This window comes from Rhamphochromis sp. 'chilingali', assembly GCF_963969265.1.
Source record: "Rhamphochromis sp. 'chilingali' genome assembly, chromosome: 17".
In the NCBI taxonomy this organism is placed as follows: Eukaryota; Metazoa; Chordata; class Actinopteri; order Cichliformes; family Cichlidae; genus Rhamphochromis; species Rhamphochromis sp. 'chilingali'.
In genome coordinates, this window is record NC_137944.1 from 14,061,107 (window position 1) to 14,081,907 (window position 20,801).

Sequence of the window (20,801 nt, forward strand, 5' to 3'; positions counted from 1 at the left end):
TTAAATCATTTTAAAGCAAATGAAATCTTACTGACCCTAAGTTTCCTTTGCACCACTCACGCTATTTCTCATTCTATTCACCAAATGGACAAGCTGTAAAAGCAAACAAAAGAAAAGACCCTGATTTGAGATATTTCCTTTTTCAGTTTCACAGCTTTTTCCAAGCTTCTGGTTGCTTAGCTGGGACACACTGCAGCACAGTCTCTTGGTACTGAATTATCATAGCTGGCTGGTCTGAAACGCCTCAGAGAGGGGGCATTGTGGAAGAGAGCAGAGGTGATGTGCTTGCTTCATTCTTTGTGCATGATCCAGGTGACAGGTGCTAGTGCAGTAAATGGCAGCCCCCATAGGGTTCCACCTTAGGGGGCTCTCACCGGTGTGCAGGTGTATGCGGAGGTGTGTGCTGGCGTGCACAAGAGCTGCCACATGACATCATACATCAGCATTTCAAATTTGCTGTGTTTGTAAACATTCACTGTCATGTGCACTGTACGCGTGCGTGCGTGTGTGGAATACGACAGTAATGCTCTATGACAGAATGATCACACCCTTCTCCCAACAGCTCCAAGGAGTCTCTCTGCTCCACTCTTCTGCCCCCCCCTCAAAGGAACTATGTACTTTCACATATGTCAAAGCCTGCATCTCATTTTCCCTCCTCTCTTCCTGCCCCGAAAAATCTCAGGAGTCCTTAAAACACTAAATAGCTGAACCCACTGCAGTTATGCGCAGGAAAACATACAGACTCCATGATATGACAGCATAATGCTACCCTGTCCGTCTTTTGTGGTTATAGTCTGTGGCCATCTTTTGTGCTGCTATGGTTCCGCTGTAACATATAATGAGGATGTGGGTTTTATTACTAATTATATCTTTATTGGTTAGTGTTTAATGAGCTGCGAGAAATTTTCAACACAGATGTGAAAGCAAAAAGAAAAGAAAGGTTGGTACGGTTGGCATCTGGCTGACAGTCTAATAATGGTACAAGAAAGACTGTTTTGTGATCTGTTTGCTTCCGTAATGAAACAGTATTTGTTGTGATTACCTCACTTTTAAAATTGAAGTACTTAGACAAAATGAATTACAAACATTCAGGTATAATAGAGGATTTGCAGGGATAGCAGTCACAGGTTAATCCCGATGCAAAATGCAGCGGGGAAAAAAGTCCCATCACGTCAAAGATGCTCTTGCTGGGGAGGATTATATTCATGGGAGATTATATTGCATATCTCAATTTTAACAAGTAATTAAATGTGATATTCAGAGTTGAAATCTGTTTTTTTCTCTCTTTTTCTATTTCTGCTAAAAAATAAATTTAAAAAATAAAATAAAATAAAATGATGAAAAGTGGCAGCAGGTTGAAATAATTTCATTTGTGTTTTTGCAGTTCATCTTGTTTGCAGTAAAAACAAAAAGAGATTGTGAGGCTCAACATGCCATTTAATTGGTTGTTAAGACTTCCCTGTGCTGTGTCACTCTTTAAACACCCTCTTCCCTTTAGTCTTTCTCTTCTCCATCAAGTAAGAATCATCCGCAGTTAGACGACTCTTGGGCCATAAAGCATCTCACCTGCGCGAGTCCATTTCCAGTCAATTACTCCTCTTAAATCACAGCCTCCGCTAAAGAGTGAAGAGCTACTCTCAACAGTGGGATGTTACGTGCAGGTGCTGAAGCTGACTGGTGCCACATCATAAATCTTCCTCACTCTTTTGGTGAACCATGAAAGGAATGAAAGAAAAGTAGAATGCACAAAAGTTCATGTCCCTGGCAGCAGGTCCGATAACGTTTGAAGGGTGTCTCGTTGCATTTCGCCAGGAATTATGCATGAAGCATTTTGAGTGTGAACAGGCTGAGAAAGGAACAGAGTGAGGGGAAAAGCAAGAAAGTAACACGGGGGCTCTCGTTGTGCCTCTAATGTAATTGTCTGGACCACTTCATCATAAATGAAGCACTCGTGTGCAACGCTGGCTTATCTACCCCGAACCACCACTCCGCCTTAAACCCTTCCATCCTAGTGGACACAATCTCAGACAGAGTCTTAGTGATGGGCTTCAGGACACATCAATAAATGCCATAACACATCAAAATGTCACCAGGAGCAAAGACTTCATATACAGGGAGAGTTAAGGTACATATATAGTAACAACACAAGGACAGGAATGATTACTATAACTTAAAATACCTGCCGTAACACTTTTTGTAAAAATTTTAGTACATGGTTAAGAAAGTATATTATACTGTAGTATAATCTAAAAGCCTTCAGCTTACTGTTTTGCTTTTACATTGTGCAGTTTTACTATTTTGATTCCACTCCGGCATTCCCATTATCCACAAAAAGCAGCTGTTATTGAAAAAGCTTCGGTAAACTCACTGTTCACTAACTGGCCCACAACAGAAAGCAGGCAGGCATTATATTCATCAGCTAGCTGATTCATCTGCCAGCAGCTGATGAATGTAATGGAGCATTTATCAGTTGAAAACCTTGATATTTCCCTCACCATCTGGTGCAGACTAAAACAGAGAAAAGTAAAAATATAAAGCACTGAGTGGACAAAAGCACTTGTATTAGTGACTACGATGGTAGCTGCAGTTACTATGAGTCTTATTCTGTTTCAACTAGGACCTACTTGGAAGTTTGAAAGACTTCGGGGTAATCTGATTGCTGGGTTAATGTCTTTTACTCTTTTTCATGTTTCGTAAACCATTCCTGAGGAGACTGGTGGGGCACCTTATCCTACTTGGGGAGGCTGCAGCCACCGGGGAGTTTTCTTGATGGAGGGCACTTCTTTTATCTGCCACAGTCATGTCAATTAGGAAATCCAATAGTGAATTTTGCTATTGCTTATTTTGTGTGTGGGGGGGAGAAGAGAAGATTTCAAGAAATAGGGAATTTTATGCAGTAGAATTTAATGCAGTTGCATCGAATCACTGATTAAAACAAGAAAAAGTTGTAAACACTACGTGATCCTGTCGACATGATTTAACCTGAGGTTATGATACAAAATATAAGACAGGTTAATTTAAATTGTGGTTGATTACAGTCATTTTACAGCATATTTAGTGACTGGCTACTGAAAATTTGATATGAATAAGAAATAACAAGACATGTGCTTAACACATATACAGCAACTCCACGGTTACGTCATTCAGACATTTTTTCATCTGATGTGTTTTATTGTGAATGGACATCAAATTACTACCTTTTTATGTCAAAGAGGTCGGATGGACCGCCTGAGGAAAACTGTGATGTGCGTGTACTATTGTGTAACATGATAAGCAGGCTGTGGTTGACTGGCTCAGTAGCCTTGCATTAGAGACAGCCACAGAATAAGCCTCCTATCTCTAATGGCATTCTCCTCCTTTACTATCTGGACTCATGTTGACTGTGCACTACATAACACCATCCAATCTAGACTCCTGCTGACTTCGTATCACATGTAGACAGACAGACAGACAGACAGACAGACAGACAGACAGACACACACACACACACACACACACACACACACACACACACACACACACACACACACACACACACACACACACACACACACACACACACACACAGTAGCCTGGCTAGGCAAAAACACAGTCTGCCCATGGTTTGACACATCTCTATCTACCTGCTGTTCTTTCTGTTAGAACATGTAAGTGCCAGTTCGTTCATGTCAGTGTGTAACAAGTGAGATTTTTTTTTAAAAAGTTGAAAAAAAACCTCTTTCCTTTGAGATCGTCCAAGCTGATTGATTTCTCTTTCACCACCTTGTCCCCTCACCCTTTCCTGATTGCAGTATGCATGCTGAGCTAAAATTGATTTATTGCAAGGTTTCTCCATCCCAGTACCCTCTCTGGGATTCATTTGCTGGATGCCAAGTTAAATTTGATCCATATCTGAGCCAACCAACACCTCCAACCCCTCTGCTCTTGTGATCGTGCTGTCCTCATTGATCCATCTCTCAGGTTGCAAAGAGGAAAGATGTGAAGACTACATAATTGTTCACATCCCTATTTCTGGGTGGCAACCTGGGGAGGAGTGGAGGTCAGAGAAAGATGAGGAAAAGTCTGTTTCCCTCTGAAATGATAAAGCAGCCTATATAACCCAGAGCTACGATATGGACCTGAATCTGAGAACAACGGACAAACAGGAACATTTGTCTTCGCAAGCACTTTCCTCCCTCCTATCCCAAATCCTTTCAAACACTATCTCTACCGCTGATATCTCTGCACACATCTTAATCTTTTTTTTCTTTTTCTAGAGATCATATGGGATTTATGGCTACAAAGAAAATCAGCCCATCTCACACAAAGTGGTAGATCATGTGAGATGAGGAAAACAAAGTTTAAAGGTAAAGCTAATTGATATTCAGTAAAAAAAGAGTTGTGGCAGACAGAGATAAATGCCAAATACTTTGTGTGCTGCAGGGAGATTAGCAAAGAGTTCTTCATGTAACTGGCATGAAGTCGATAAAGGACTTAATGCTTTCATGTACTGGATATTCTGCCACTGGTACAGTTAAAAGCAAAGGGACATATACATGACTGGACATCAGCCTTCTCAGTAGCCTGGTATGCTCTTAACATCAGGAACTTCATCATGTCAGCTGAAAGACCATGATGTACAGTATTGTGCTAAAATCTTGAGTCACCCCTCATTTCTTTAAAGTTTACTTCCAAAGAGCCACATTTTTGTGTATTTTGCAAAGTTTATTTTAAAAATGCTATTGATAATCGTTAAGTATATTATAAACCGGAAAGCTGGAGGACAAAAGAAGAAGTGTCAGTCCTAAAAATAAATTTAAAAAAACTGCATATTTAAAGTGTCTCATTAGCAATAGCTTATTTTTTTAAGCACGCAAGTGATATCCAGCACACTGCAAACACTGTAGTAAAACCATATGGACTAAAAAAAACACACCATCAAACATTATCGGTTTGGCCTCCCCAGAGATATCCCAGGTATTCTACTTAATTTAAGCATCTTTGTCTCACAGCAGTGAAAACCTTGTTATAGGTTGCCTTTAATGTTTTGCAAAAGATTAGGGTTAAATAAAATACACCTTGTTTTATATGTATACATTTTAGTTGTAGGCTTGAGCTAGGTTAGTTGAAGAACAAAAGTGATGCTTAAAATACAAAACCGAAGCAGTAGCAAGCAAAAGTCATGGGATTAAAAAATAAATAAACCAAAGGAAGAATATGATAGTTTGCACAAACAAGCTCAGATAAGTTCAGTATATATTATAATGACTATATGAAAAATCGATTCCATAAAAAACGAGTTCCTGTTACTTCAGATGGAAGTTTCAACTTACGCTTATTTTCATCTCCATATTTCTTTTTCTTGGAGTTGGTTTGCATGATTCACAATCCTTACAGGCCAGTAATGGTGCCTCTGTGCTCACAGCAACACACAAATGCCTTAGGTGACAATGTTAAATAAATAAATATAAGACTTTAATTTACCATTGGCTTTAATGCTCGCAGGCTTTGAGAAATAACAAAATATATTTCACTCAGCTTAACTTAAACATGCATCACTTTCAGTGGATTTCTTAGCTGCATTTTAGAAAACGTATGGGCATTCTCGCAGAAGCTGTTTTCATTCCATATTTTTCCTTCTTTTTCCATTTTGCAATTAGATCCTATTTTGTACAACTAAACTATAAATACTCACTATGCACTTAAATGTGGAAACAAGCGCAGCATTAAAAGATTCCCTTTTTAGGCAGCCAGTGTTGGCTATGAATCCCATGGGATGCAACAGATAAAACATAAACGTAGGTACATTTAAAAATAAAGGATAGGAGAAAGTGGGGCACCTGTATTTTTCAAGAATTGATCAGGAAGAGATTGATTATTCTATTTTCAGTTCAGTTTCACTCTTGCTCTGATTGACACCATAAAGCAGGAGACCTAAAACAGTGCTACAGCTGCTGGCATCCAATCTAATGTACAGCTGAATTCAGATATTATACTGTAAAACGTTATCATTGGAATTAAAAAGAAAAGGTAGCCAAATCAGTGTGGGTGCAGTAGGAAATGAAATTAAACTTAATCTATAATCATTTCACATGAACAAACACTTAACAATGATTATGCAAACACCAAAAAAAAGATGAAAATAACCGTATTACTCATTGTGAACTTTCTAGGAATTCTTGGGTGATGCATTAATACACTCTTGTTATATGTTCTTTGCTACCTTTCTGATTTGATAATTTGAGATATACTTGAGATACACAGTGAATAAGACCTGCTTAAGAGCATTTGGCATCTCTCAGCCCATTAAATCCTCCTTTGAACACGAGAGACACAAAAAAGCATCAATTCCTTCTTTGAGCATCAATAGATTTTTAAAAAGTCCTAAAATAAACAGCACTGCTCAAGCAGCACTGATGGATTACAGCCTTAGACTGAGTAATATTTTGGAGAATTGGATGTTTAAGCTTCAAACTAAAGCAAAAGATTCACTGTGAATTTCAAGAGCATCCAAGAACAAAGAAAAAAGAAAGCACTAAAAGTATTATGGCGCTAAAATGTTACTACTGCCTCAATACCCCTTAGAGTAGTCTGATTAGCTGATAAGGAGTCAAGCTTACTCAGAGCTAAAGAAGTACTGATAATCCTTTCCCCGGGATCGCAATTTTTTAGGTGCTGAAATGAGAAAATTGAGTTCATTATCAATTCAAAACAGGCAACTTATTCCCACTGCACCAATCAGTGAAATGATTTGCATATCAACACTGTGATTAAAATTGTTAAGCTACTCTGGGTATATGCTTCTCAAAATGAAAACTTTTCAATAATTATTCACCAAAATGTTTGCAAAAAGAAGAAAAAATGGCCACACGTAACCAAAAGCAAGACCTCCTTACATGCAAAAATAGAACTGTAAGGCTATTCAGTTAATTCTCTGGGGTCTAAAATTATTCAGCATTTTCTATGTAAGCCACTTCATGTTCCAAAGAGTGCACTCGTGTTCATTGGGCTTTATTGTTGGGTCAAAAAAAAGACGCAATTAGATGGCAGATGCCTGACTGACAGCTGGGCTGATAATGCATTTTGTCTGTGACAAAAATAGATCTTCCAGTTGCTCGTTACAAGCTGACCTCAGTTAAAATGAATTGAGTTTGCCTGTTTTTTCGGTCATTCACCAGGATGAAAATAAAGCACTCTAGAAAAAGAAGAAGGGAAAAAAAAAGCACAATTAGTAATGCCCCCCTCCACCCCCTTGTCTCCTTGCCTCTCTCTCCTCCTGCCTCTCAGTCCATTTTTCCTGCAGGCTAATTGTGATTGGCTGATTAAAACAATTACCGAGATAACGGAATCCAATCAACTATGGACGTAAGCATCATGCAGATATGTGGACCACCTGGAATACGTGCTGGATGATTTAGGCATTTTCCCAAACGCTGCACAGTAGATAAGACCAAAACACTGGAAAAAATAAAAAGCCTGATCGATACATGTCTATATGAGTTGCATATGGACATCCAAATCAAGAGATTATGGTTGAGGGGGGGAAAAAAGAAAGACAAAGACAAAACCCCCCACAAAACTATATAATTGAGATGCTTGCCTAAATAATCTTCTGTGAAGTCAGCATGTAGTGGTGTTTATTTCCCTTTTTAAAAACATTTTACATATTCAAATTCTACTGTTGATGATATTGCAATAAACTGTACTGCAGCACTGCAGCGGCTCCTTTTCCCTCTATTTTCACTCTCCTCTCCACCGCATTTTTATCATTCACCTTTAGACCAGTGTTATTATGCAGCTTGTTCCTCTCTGCTTCTCTCTTTTTGCACGCATTTAGCAGGCAAAGTAGATCTGAGACACCCAGATGTTTGTTGAACTGGAAGCCTGCATTGGCAGCAGCTGCCAGCCCATCACAGACGAAAAAAGACAGGAGGCAAAAATATCAGCCTGCAGTTTAACTTTAAAATCCTCTTTCTTCTTCATTTTTTTCCCAGCTTGCTTCCTCCAACATCCATTACTTTGTTTTCACTCCAGAAAGAAAAAGTTGAGTTGATTACAGCACTTATACACATCCAAAGATGTGACATGACCATGCAGTCTTGAATTTGAAATGTTTGTGGAGTATAATTTAATTATGGTTTGCAGTTTGTCGCTTTGGCTAATAAGCAAGTTTATATTTATATATTGACCTGCTAGATAATGAAAAGCCTATCTCTGGGTTGTGGTTCTAAGTCCTTTGGTGGCCATTAGCTCCAGTGCATGCGCTTCACTCCGCACTCATCTTCCAACATCTATTGTCTACTGGCCCAATTTTATTTCTTAACATGTAAAATGTTATGAGAGAGAGCAGTGGCTGAAGGGTGGGAGTGAGCCACAAAGAGACAGGGAGAGATAGAGGAAGAAAGAGGGAGCCTGGCAGGAGGCGGAATCCATTTGGAGCACTTAGTCAGCCAAGAGACCCCAACAACAAAATTGAGAAAGGGAAAATGACCAGCAGGCAGCAGCCACTATGCCAACCCAAGCTTCCAGTGGAATGAGAAAAAATTGAAGTAAAATGTAACCTAGAAATAACTAACTGGTGCATGCAGGCGTATCTGTTTGGCTTCCTGTCAACAAGCTGCTTCCAGAGCCATTTTGTTTCTGCCACAGCTGCGACACAAATTTCAGAATTTTGTAAAGAGAGAAAAAGCTTTACAGTACTCTGTCCTACTTTTACGATGTTTTGGAAAATAATACAAGCTGAGTCAGCTCTACATGTGGCCATCACGGTGGTGATCAGCGCTACCACTAAACATGAATTTTGTGAATTTATTTTTACTTTTTCCATTTTTAAAATTAACAAATTGTCAAATAGGCACTACTTAACCACAAATCAAGTATTCTCCCAGATTAAATTTCATGTATTACACACATAACTGCAGACACTAAAAATCTATTTAATTCAAATTCTTTTTTTTTTATCTAAATAGCACCAAACTACAACATCATTTGCCTTGAGGCACTTTATGTTGTATGATAAAGAACCTACAACACTGCAGAGAAAACCCCAACAATCAGACGACCCCTACGGGCAACACTTGGCGACGGTGGGAAGGAAAAACTCCCTTTTAACAGAAAGAAACCTCCGGCCAAACAAGGCTCAAGGAGAGCCATCTGCTTTGTCCGGTTGGGAGTGAGGGGAGGGAATCAGGACAAAAGACACACTGTGGAACAGAGCCAGAGACTAATTATAACTACCGATTAAATGCAGAGTTTGTGTGTATAAACACAAAGTGAATGAAAAGAGATTAGCAAAGAAGAAACATCATGGGAAGCCTTCACTAGACTAGGCATACTGCAGCATAGGGAGGATTCAGGGTCACCTTATCAAGTTCTAACTATAAGCTATATCAAAAAGGAAAGTTTTAAGCCTACTCTTAAAAGTGAAGAGGGTGTCTGTCTCCTAAATTCTATCTAGGAGCTGGTTTCATAGAAGAGGGACCTGAAAGCTGAATGCTCTGTCTCCTGTTACACTTTTAAATATCCTAAGAACAGCTGGATAGCTTTCTGACGAGTTGACCCAATCTCCAAGCTCAGAGTACCTTTATAGCCATGAGCAGAAGCATTTCACTACAAACAAGAAGGTAGGACACAAGAGAGGCAAGTTAAGTATTAGACAGCAAGTGATACAAGAGATACAAACATTGCAAATACAAGATACACAAGCAGGAATGCTAACGTTAAATCACAACTGTTCTGATTATCAGTCGGGATGCTTTTTGCAAGTGAAGCTTGATTAGTCCAGGGAAGTATGGTAACAGTCAAGGGCAGGATGGAGAAAAGAAAAATGGGAAAAGAAGCTTCCAATTCTTGGCAAGGGTTTGAACAAACTAGCATACAAGGAATGAACACATGGAGACACACATTATATATATATATAAGAGAGAGAGAGAGAGAGAGAGAGAGAGAGAGAGAGAGAGAGAGAGAGAGAAGAACACCATAGTGCAACGTATTTTGTTACACGTATCAAGCACTATAGCCAGGTACCTGCCAGTGAGTCTCTTATCCTGTAGGTCGATTGCAGATGGTAGTCTTTGTTTTGCTGCGCATCCTTGGTGACACACGAATTAGTTCTCCACCTGCACCAGGTCCAGCTTAGAGTTTCCCTGGTGGAGCTGGATGGAGTCTGGTGATCTATGAGAGACTCACTTGAAAAGCAGCATGCCCAGCTAGCCCAGTGGCACAGACTCACAAGATGGAAAGAAGCAGGGACAGCTGGTTAGCAGCGATCACTACTGGTGTCTCTCTCAGGGACTAATGAGAAAACGAAAACATACCTGAACAGCCTGCCAAAGTAAAATGTGTAAAAGAAGCCCTGTTATAAAAGTAAATCAGAACTGCCAGTACCTTGCAGTTAAAGAACATGACAGTTCTTTTTCCTTCCATCAAACCTTGTGCAGCTTATAAATCCAATACGCACTGTGTTGTTAGGGTAGGCGGTTAAAAAGGTTAGTGAAAGATGACTTTACACTACAAACAAAACCTAGCCTACATGTTTTATGTAAAAATGTACTTTAACCAACTTTAAAATGTATTTTTTAAATAATTAAAGTGAAATATTGTCAGGGTCCCTGTGCCTACCCGGTCGGCTCAGTACGGCTACATATGTTTTGTATTCCTTTTTTTATTTTTTTCCTGCTCTCTCCTTTCCCCTCTTTCCCTCCTCCCTCTGCCTGGGCGGAGCTTACCTGCGGGCTCCTGCCCTTGGCCCACGCACCTGTGGCTCATCACGAGTGATCCAGCTCCTTTATAAGACGGCAGCCCTGTGTTTCTCGTCGCTGGACCGTTGCCGACCCTCGTCAGTGTAACCCCAGCTCAATGACTTCAGAAGTGTTTCATAGCGATTTACCTAACTACCCATTCGTGTCTCTGTGTACAGATTCCCTGGACCTACCCCTGTGTTACCCGAGTGAGTGGAGTGTGAGGAGGAGTGGACGGAGAGTGTGCGTGTCTTTCCCGTTCGTGTGTGGACCCCCGGAGCCCGGCTTTCCCCTCACTTTTGTAAATAATCACCTGGTGCATCATAATAAAGACTCTTGTGCTTTCAAGACCTAGAGCCTGCGCGTGAGTCCGTTCAGTCCCGTTGTGACAAATATGAAACAAAGCCTTGATGGTATTCAAGGACAGTAGCTTACTGTAGATCAAGTGTTTTAGGAAAAGGATTGAAAGTATCTTCTGTCTGAGTGAGGCTAATGATGGATGCAAATCGCCTGGTTTGTGATGCTGAAACAAACTCTAGCCAGCAAACAACTGCAAAATCTTCACAAAGCCTGTGCAAGCTTTTAAGATGGCTAATGATGAGGATCTTTCATAGCTGATTTCTCATCTGCCGATTTGTTGGGTGGAGTAAAACAATTTTATTTCCAGGCGGTGGACCTAATCCTGTTCACAGTAAAAATGAGAGGCTGTCAACCAGATGTCTATTCTCCTCAGCTGCAGTGAGCTGCGAGTGCCCATGAGGCACCTGACAAGCCATCTTTACCATAAGCCTCCACCAAGAGACTGAAAGAGAAAGACAGAGACCTGGTCGATTGCCACACCTGGGGTGAACATCAATCATCATATATCCGTGCCCTGAAAGTTCGGTATGTGAATTAGACAGAACACTGCTACACTGACATCAGGCCTAGTGAGTAATTTCAAAGAGTTTTTTTGATATTTAAAATCAAACAAGGAAACAAAAAAAACAATGCTGTGAACAAAAACATTAGGATTTTTTAGGAGTAATCACTCACTTATACAAACAGATATGCAGCACATAAGTGTTGTTCTTTTTACACATCTATTTTTACACAGTCATGATTGCTGGAAATGATGACTAATGGTTTAGAGAAGTAGATCAATATGAGCAAAGTTCACTCGGAAAAAAATTAAGACATCATCCGACTGTCAAAGCTGTATACACAGCAAGGACTTTACCTTTATAGGCAATATTACTGTTGTGGAAGTTTTCCATTAAATAAAGCCTGCAGACGAGCGGTGAGCGGTAGCTAACATTCTTTAATCAAAACACAAAGAACAGACAAACCACGCTTGTGGAGAGCGTGCATGACCGCGGGGCAGACGGCCAGCAGAGTCTCTCGAGCCTAACATGGCTCTCAGTTAAATGCCTTCTTGAGGAACAAAAGGCAGTACACAGCTGTTTCACACCTTAAGGTTCACACTCCCTTGCTACCTTCCCAGAGTCCTCAAAGAGACAAAAGATTCTTCCTGTGAAGTTGTCTGCTTCCCCCCAACTTCCTTACTAGACCCCCACCATTTGTCTTACTGTATGAGTGTGAGACATGTTAAAATCCAGTGACACCAAGGCAATAAAATAATGTGATTAATACATAAGTAAAAGAAATTCCTATACAATCACACAGACATTTAACTGAATCCAATACCTGACAATGGATGGATGGATTATTATTATTAGTAGTAGTAGTCACTTCAAATGTTTCCTAAATATGGGATTAAAGTATTTCTTAATCTAGAATAGAATAGAATAGAATAGAATAGAATAGCCTTTATTGCCATTGTACAGAGTACAACGAAATCGGAGTGCCACTCCTTTGGTGCAAGATTCAATAATAAATATAAATGTAAAATATAAAAAGTACAATAAAACAATCGCAAGTACTATCTAATCTCATAATAAATACATTTTGATTATATAGGCAGCAACCCGGCTTAGCCACAACTTGGCTTGGGCATTTTATGAAAGTACATGCATAAGGTGGAGAAAGCACACTGCTCCACCCTTCTATACATGGAAAGTGGGAGGCAGATACATCATCATGACCCAATGCAGAACAAAGCAGGCAAACTGGGTGTGTTGATGTGTTAGCATACCAGGTTTGCTGGTACGCCAGCTGAGCTTGACCTGCCTGAATAGAACAGACGTTCTTAAAGCATTATTATATGCTTTAAATGGGAAAATGTCATGTTATGTCAAGCATAAGCAAATCTCATTAATCCACAGTCTGGGCAGATTTGTTTTTTTTTTAAATGTCAATCATATGACACTGTGAATTTCAATAATTGTAGAATTTATAGCAAGGCTGTTGTATTGTTGGGTTTATTTAAGAAACTGTTGACGTAAGCAAACTTGTCAACGGCACAACATTAGTCCTCAGCAAAAGAATGATGATATTCAATTTCCCACTTGGCATTAAAAAAAAAAAAGCCCTCAGCGCACATCTGGATTAACGATCATTAAAGGACGAGGTGCCACAGGAAACACGCTTTTGCATAGAAGAACTGCAAACATATTCCATCACCTTGTGCTCTTCTCCCTTTAAACCACAAATCTGATTGCTGTGTTTCATTCAATTTAGTTTGCCATTTGTTGCTAATTAATTTAAATTTCTCAGCTACCAAAAGATCAAAACAAAGCAGATTGCTAAGATCAGGTGATTTCTGTTTATCAACACTATTAAAACGCAATCTGAGTGCTGAGTGGGGTGACTTATGCTTCAAATTACACCGAATTCTTTTAAACAAAAATCATTACTTAGCTGAATTCATTATTATAAATATGAACTGATGACATGAATAACTATTGAATAGATACAGTCCCAATGCATCTGTTCTAACTGTACCTGCTCTCCTAATCATGAAAGGTTCTTTTTATTTCTATTACTTTTTTGTTCATATTAAAAGTAATGGGAAATACTAGTGAGGGTACATGCAGGGTTAGAGTATGAAATGTACCTCCTCTTACACTATATTCCCAAAAGTATTTGGCCATCTGTCTTCACACGCATATGAATTTGAGTGACATTCTTAATCTATAGGGTTTAATATGATGTCAGCCCACCCTTTGTAGCTATAAGAGCTTCAACTCCACTGAGAAGGCATTCCACAAGGTTTAGGAGTGGGTTTATCAGAATTTTTGACCATTCTTCCAGAAGCACATTTGTGAGGTCAGACACTGATGTTGTATGAGAAAGCTGTCTCCCAAAGCTGTTCTACCGGGTTGAGGTCGGGACTCTGTGCAGGCCAGTCAACTTCTTCCACATCAAACTTGCTCATCCAACTCCTGAAAAGCAACCCCACTCCATAATCTCCTCTCCACAAAATTTTAGACTTGGCACAATGCAGCCAGACAAGTACTGTTCTCGTAGCCACTGCCTAACCCAAACTGATCTATCAGATTTCCAGGCAGACAAGTGCAACTCTTCTCTCCTAGAGTCCAGTGTTGGTATGGCTTACATCATTGCATCTCAAAATTTGCAGTGCACTGATGAAGCTCTTTGTGCACTGTTCTTGAGCTAATCTAAAGGCCTCATGAAGTTTGGGGGTCTGTAACTATTTGCTGAAGAAAATCGAACACTGCGCACTGAGTGTCTCAGCATCAGCCAACCCCACTCTGTGATTTTACATGGCCTACCACGTTGTAGCTGAGTTGCTCTCTTTCCAAAATTCTTCCATTTTGTTATAATACCACTAACAAGTGTGAAATATTTAGTAGTGAAGAAGTTTAACAACCGGACTTGTGGCATCCTATCAAGGTAATACACTGGAATTCACTGAGCTCCTTAGAGCGACCTAGTCTTTCACTGGTGTTTGTAGCAGCAGTCTGTATTGTTAGCTAATTGATTTTACACACCTGAGTGTAACCCTGGAGAGTTACTAAGGGTTTTAGTGTGTTATGAGTGATGTTAGTATTTTGAGTTCACTCTTAAGTTTTATTAAGTTAAATTATTTTGTTGAGAATTAATAAAATAGAAGATGTCTATAATGTCCTGATGGTCCTTGAAGTATACAGGGGGAAGAAAAGTCCGTTTTTTTCCAAGTGAAAAGCGTGGTTGTTTTTATTCAGTCGGATTGTACGGTGGAAATAAACTATCTGGAAATTGTTGTTAACCAGAAAGGAGTTTGTTACTGCTCGGATTCTTCTGGGTGAGTTAATTTGTTGTGAACAAGAATATTGTGAGTTTAAGCCACTAACGATGACATGCTAGCGGCTATCGCGGCTATTGCTATTAGCCATGTGGCTGTACATGTGTGATTGTGAGGATTAAACTGTATGTTAGAGTTTGTTAGCTTCCTATGACGATGCATGTAAAGATTGTAAGTCATATGTATGCTGTAGATGTTGATATGTTCCTATATCAATCCTTAATTGCGTTCATTGTGAGGTGAATACAGTTTAAAGAAAATGGGGTTATGTTTCTTTGTAGTTGTGCTACAACGCTTCACCATCGCCATTTTGAAGCTCCAGGAGAGCCCATTTTATTGGTTACTTTGGTAAGAAGTTATCATTGTCTATGTTTTGGAATATTCTGTCGTTCTTTCTGTATACTGGAAAGGTAAAATACAAATTTGTTAGTATGTATGAATGAAACATAAGAAAGGATATATGTCTAAATGACTGAATATAGATTTTTGAATGTTATTCTGACTGTGTTATACAGGTCAGGTTTTTTTACTTGGGAGTACAGTTCAGTGATGATCCAGTCCAAAGATGGCGAGCCACCCCTCCAGGACCCTTGAGATGATTGCTTTAAGAAGAGAACTAAATTCTTTGGACGAACTGTGAACTGTACAAACTCTACTTAAGTGGTAGGACAGATTTACACGTCATTCCTCCTTTGCACATCCTGCAAAGAGAATCCTCATTGCTGGACTCACACTTAAGGGTGTCGGCTGACACGAGAGAGAGACTGAGTCAAATCCCCCCGGGGTTGTGTGTGTTTTGTTTATTATTTTCCATGACTTGGGCCCAATTTTTCCTTTCATGTACTGTTATCGTTTTCATTGTATGTATGTAAGATTCTTTAATTGTCAATACAAATTGATCAAACCAAGTTCTCAGAGCGTTTCATTAGTCATCCACTCTGCTCCAGTAGTCGAACCTCAGCTATTGGCCCAACACACAGGTAACCATTTAAATCTGTATCCCAAGTGTTGAAAGGGGTGTTACATGAGGCCTGTAGAAGTGATTGAAATGGCTGGATTCAAAGATTTGGCTTGGTGAGTGAACACATTTTTTTTTAATTCATAAATACAGTATGCAAACAGCTGTAAAGTGGCCAATTGACAATTCAATAAGGAGAGATCATTTAAAAGAACTAAACATCATTTACTGAATCTGTCAATTAGACTTCAATGCCACATAGCAGAGCAGAATCCAGGACATGAAACAGAGGCAGACTGGCTTGCAAAAAGCATGCAAGGATATGATTGGTACAGAGTGATGATGACAGATTTGAGTTTGACAGTGTGGGACAGCATAAGTGATGTAAAAAACAGATTGGCAGCCTAAACACCAAGAAATGTAGCCAGATGAGTAAATACAAATCTTCCTTGTTGAACACATACGCTTCTTTAGTTTGCGTCCTTAGTGATCCCTGTAGTATGTAAAATCATATTTGACTGTTAAATCAAATTGACTTGAATAAAAATGGATGGTATGCAAGGAGAACAGAGCTGAATGAAAACTATAGTAGATGCCAATATTTTTCTTTGAAAGAATACTATCTAGATACATAAGAAACCTACACAGAAAAAGTGTTGTTTCTCCATTGTATTTGTGTCTTAAAACATCTTCACGTGTTCCTACAGATAGTACGCTTTTGTTTGTGCTGTGAAGTCTTTTTTGTTTTTTTCACAAAGGTTGTATTATATGAGGAAGTCAACATTTGCAGACTTGACTTGAGATGAGAGTTACTAAGCAACCACCAGCCATTGGTACTGGCATAATAAATGCAGATGCTAGTCATTTCCTATACACTACTCACCTACAACAGCACAGCCATCTGACTAAAACTGTAGTTATTGTGTTACCAAAAGTGCTCTGACTGCATGCATACAGGAGATTTTCAGGTATCTAGCGGCTAATCTTTTGTGTCTTGTACTTTATTGATGGTGTGGGGGGTCTGTGTGTGTCTGGCGTGTTCTGGCACATCCTGTGGATGCTCAATCAGTTTGGGATGTGGGGGGTTTGGAGTCTGGCTCAACACCTTGTAATAATCTTTGAACTGCTTCTGAACAATGTGTCATGTTACAGAGTATGGACCAGTCACATGGATGGTAGGTAGCAAAGTAACATCCACATGAATTCCAAAACCCAAGTTTCCAAGCAGAACGCTGCAATATAACAAGATGCAGTTTACTTACAGTACACCACCTGTCTAAAGCTTAAAACCACTTTAACACCAGATGACCTGTTTCTGGCTATTTCTATTCATAATGTTGAAGCAGATATTCCATGAAGAGTCCATATATATTAGATGTTTTAAAGTTTAAATTCAGCTCCCTTGTGCCTTCAGCTGTCTGACATTTATTTCTTCATTTCATTCTTTATGTTGTATCTCTGGCTTTTCCTTCTTAAGATTATAATTGATAATGTATATGCTGACCAGAGCAAGACCAGAGGAACAATAGTTAGAACCAGTAACCTTCCAATGTACACATGGGCATGCATAAAATGTGAACAATCTACTGTAAATCATATCCAAGACATAACAGTAGTAGCCTCTTTCCCTTGACTGAAGGCTTTTCCATTTGAATTCAGTTATTCATAGGTTCAACTAGTGTGCATTCAAATTGCCAGCAAAGCAGGATGATAATTAAGTAATGAAATCCACCTGGGGTGGAAAAAAAGAACCTGCTTTGTCAGTGGCTTATACGTGAGAATAGGCAGATGGTAAGTAAGTAAGGTGAACTGGATTTATAATACAAATTCAGTGGGTTTTACAAAATGAGGGCTTCTGGGTGTCAAATATTGTCACGATCCTGGGTCTTAGGACCCAGTGTTTTGAGTTTTAGTTCATCTTAATGTGTTTAGTATGTTAAGCTCATTAGGTCTCCTATGTTCATTTGCTTATTAGTTCCACCTTGTGTTTCCAACCCATGTTAAGTCTCCCCTGCTCTTCATGTGTTTCATGTCTGTGTCTTACCTTGTCAAGTTCTGGTTGTCATGTCTGCGTCTCATTATGTTTCTTATTTTATTTGGAAGAGATCCTGTGCTTTTATATCATGGTTTATGTTTTGAGTCCTTTGATGTACTGTTTCTTGTTTCCCTGGATCTCAGTTATGGTTATTGTGGAGCAGGGAAATTATTTTACTGCTATTGTTAAATAATCATCATTATTACCATTGCATTAATAATATAATCTGGAGTTTATATTGCATTCAGGGGTTGAACAGTGTGTGTCTTTCAGAAAGGCTAAAAGTAACAGGACAGGAAACAGGCTTGGAGAGTTTTGCAGAAGTGAAAGTTATTTTGAGCAGCAGGCTAAGACGAGGCTTTAACAATGTAACAGATAGCTTTAAGAAGGCCTTAAGATGTTATGCATACAGTTATTATGTTGACCTTGTATTTCAGGTGCAGTTATGACTATTTTATACACAATGCATATCTGTGCTTATTAAAGAGTTGGAGCTCGGTCAATTAATTGGGGGTCGGAAGCTTTGTTCGGCGCGATGTCCGGACAATCTATTGTGCAAGTGACTTGGAGCCATAGAAGGAATTGCAATACATGCTTACAAAACACTTATATATCAGATCATTTTATATTAAGGTTTTAGTAGAGGTTCTTGGTTAAAACATTTATTTAGTAGAAGACATACACATAGTCTCAGTGAGCCTCTGTCCTGGTGAAAGGTCAGAAGTGCAACAGGTGAATTGAGAAAGAGCATGTGAGGTCAACACACACACACACATGAGTTAGATTTATTTAGAGGAGAGATTAGTCATGTCTCGGCAAGAAAGAGGAACAATTCACTTTAAGACAAGAACGGAAAGTACCAGCCATGAAAATAGAAGATGATCTTCTGGGTTAAAAGTCATTGTGGTGTTGATCTGATCTATGTATAAAATGTATCTGTGACGCATGAAGGGGCGTCAGTAAATCAAACCCTGATGCTATAAAATATCTGTTCATGCTTTGATTAAGTCGAGGACTACTGGCTGTCTGCGTACAGAGTGTCTTCCCACACGTGTGTTCATTAAAATCATTGTTGGACCAAGAGCTTCTGGACCAAGGGTGGTTTGTACTCTCCTTCCTCAATTTTGAACCTTAACATTATCTTAGGTTTAGCTTTTTGGCTTTGTTATATGGCTTCCCTGTGTTCCATGTTATGTCCACTGTGATGTTTTGTACCATGTTTCAGGTTCCTATGTTCTGTCTCCCCAGTTGCTGTTAAGTTTGCGTGTTTTAGAATTCAGTCAGTGTGTTTCCTGTTTTACTTTGTAGGTCCATGCCTCATGTGAGTGTTTCTAGTTTTGCGTCTCTGTCTCGTCCAGCCTGATTACTCCCAGCTGTGCTCCCCTTCTGTGTCTCATTCCCTCGTTATCCCTCTGTGTATTTAAGCCTTGTGTTTCTCTTTGTCAGTGTCGTAGTCTCCCTCATAGCTGTGTGATTTTTCCCTGTGGCTTCTCGTGCTTTAGTCTCCCCAGTTTAAGTTTAGTACTGTTTTTGTGTTTCACTTTAGGGCTGCTCAATTAATCGAATTTTAATCACGATTACGATCTGGGCTTTCAACGATCATTAAAAATGACTGAGCCGATTATTAGCCCCTCCCTCGTTTATCCGCGACACCTTAAAGGCCGGTCCGTGAAAATATTGTCGGGCATAAACCGGTCCGTGGTGCAAAAAAGGTTGGAGACCACTGATTAAGAGGACCCGAGGGAAGCTCGGAAAGCTAAGCAGAAGTTATTTGGAGAGGAGAGTGACTGCCGTTGGTTGAAAAGAGAGGTAAAAAAAAAAAAAACTTCAGTGGTGTTGCACACTATTTTATATTATTTTTTTTAAAGTCATTGTTAACCCTTTAAAGCCGGTCAGAGCAGCACGCTCTGTTTTGTGTAACTATTTTTAAATCCCTGTAGAACCTGGACCGTGTAAGCTAGCGCAATAATTTGTTTTGCATATGAAACCAGAGGAGTTGTACTTACATCTCATACCATCAGCTTGTCCTCGGTCACGGTTTCCTTCCACATATAGCTTTGCAAAAATTGCATAAAAAGCTCTTGCAGGAACAAAAACATAATATTCCAGAAACACGCTTCGCTGATCCGATCAGCTGTTCGTAACACTTCCCACAGTGAAACAGGCGTCAGCGCGAACTATCACATGTCCGCCATTTCCTGGCCGAAACCGGAAGTGACGTCATTTTCGCGGAAATGTAGTTTTTTTTTTTTTACTTGTAGGCCTTAAAGGCCTATACTGGTCATGTTTGACTTTTCTGAATAGTTTCTGGGATGCTTAGAACTCGAATTGCACTGCTGGAAATAGTTTATTTTGATGCACCTGCTGTTTTCTTTGAAAATTTGCATCATAGGATTGTTTTTTTGTTTTTCCTGCAGTATATAAAAATTGGTGTATCTCCAAAATAAAACTATGAACACACTCAAAATAAGTTTCCTGTTGTTGTAAACCATTTTTTGCAACTTTTTTGTATTTAAAGTTTTGAGGGATAAACCTCTTAAATTTCTCCAAGTAGAAATATATGTAAAAAAACAAACAAAAACGATTTTCAATTTTTTTTTTGTAGTTTATTGCACTTTTTTGCAATTAATGTAGTTACTATGGACTTAATGCATACATATTATTAAAATATGGGCTATAACAGTTGTATAGCAACTTGAAATGCTCCCATAAATGGCACTACAACATGTAAAAAAATAATATAAGCTCTGGCGGACTTGGTTCTATAGTAGGTCTTAAAGGGTTAAATAAATATCGTCAAATAATCGCGATCTCAATTTCAGTGAAAATAATCGTGATTATCATTTTTGCCATAATCGAGCAGCCCTATTTCACTTTATGCCAGCATTAAAGCTGTGTTTTTGA